We start from the raw sequence: 1,742 nt of genomic DNA on the forward strand, positions 1-1,742 counted from the left end.
AAAAACGAACTGTATCGGGAGGGGAGACGGGAGCTTCATTTAAGTCAGCATTCATCTTCTCGGCTATAAAAGAGTATAAGTGAAGGGCAGGGGTTTATTTATTTATCTATATTTTTTGCCGGGCTGGGATTGTACTCAGGGCCTCAGGAATGTTAGGCAAAAGGGCAGGGGTTTTAACTGATTCCCTGCGTCTTGCTTTCCCCATCTGAAAAATGGAACTATTGATAGTACTTACTTCCTGGGATTAAAACACAATTACTTTTTTTTTTTAAAGAGAGAGTGAGAGACAGAGAGACAGAGAGACAGAGAGAGAGAGAGAGAGAGAGAGAGAGAGAGAGAGAATTTTTTAATCTTTATTTTTTAGTTTTCGGCGGGCACAACATCTTTCTTTGTATGTGGTGCTGAGGATCGAACCTGAGCCGCATGCATGCCAGGCGAGCGCGCTATCGCTTGAGCCTCATCCCCAGCCCCCACAATTACTTTTTGTAAAGCATGTTGTACTATATACCTGACACATAAAAGAGCACTACTAAAGTTATAGTTTAACTAAGTTGTTAGTATAATTATTCATGGATTCAATACATGCCTCATTTTAGTATATATACACACACACACACACACACACACACACACACACTTTTGTACTCTCCAAAGAATAATGACACAGCAAATATCTATGTAACCACTATTTATTAACAAGTTGATCCTGAGCAGGGTGTAATTCCAGCTACTCCAGAAACAGGCAGAAGGACCATGACTTTGAGGACAACCTGAATAACATAGTGAGAGTCCGTCTCAAAGAGGGAAAAAAAAAAAAAAAACATCTTGTCTTTTCTAGCCAGATTTGTCATAAACCTCAAGGATGTATATATGGCTCAGTGTCCTAACTATATTGTTCTTAATTAGTGTGCCTTTATACAAAGCCTTCATATTAGATACGGCAAGTCTTCCCAACTTGATTTTCAAAGGATTTTGGTATTTCTAGGTCCTTTATACATTGATATACATTTCAGAATCAGTTTGTCAAATTCCATGGGAAACTCTTTTTTTTTTTCTTAGATTTTAGTTGGGATTCCACTGAATCTCCAGGACACTATGGGAAAAATTAACATTGTCAGGAGACTGAGGCAGGAAAATAGCAAGTTTTAGGCCAAACTGGGTAACTTATGAAGACTCCGTCTCAATTTAGAAAAAAAAAAATGGCTGGGATGCAGCTCAGTAGTAGAGAACCCTGAGTTTAGTCCCCTGTACTGGAAAAAAAATCGATATTGTGTTGATGTCAATTTTTGTTTCAGTACTGAGGATTGAAACCAGGGGCACTCTAGCACTAGTTGCATCCCTGCCCTTTTTATTTTTTATTAATATTGAATATTTCAATCATTAAACATTGTTTCTTCATTTTTAGGTCCCCTTTAGCATTTGATATTTGATCCTTTTTCCCATAGAGATATTGCACATATACTATGTTTTTTCTAGGTACTTCAAATTTCAAATACTATTGGAAAATGATACCATTTTTCTTATTTTATTTTCTGACTATATGGTATAGGTATCTATTTGGTAAATATTTAATCTGTTGTCTTTTCTGCTGCCAGGTTCCGACCCACAAATGTCCCATTTGCACCCCTTTTTCACCCTCCCATCCAACATTGCTATTGCCCCGCCCAGTGACCTTAATCTCTCCAAAGCTGGGGGAGGAGAGGGGGGCTGTGTGCAGATGGACCTTCAATCTCCAGAGGAGG

Source organism: Spermophilus citellus (assembly GCF_964194105.1).
Source record: "Spermophilus citellus genome assembly, chromosome: X".
NCBI classification, from domain to species: domain Eukaryota; kingdom Metazoa; phylum Chordata; class Mammalia; order Rodentia; family Sciuridae; genus Spermophilus; species Spermophilus citellus.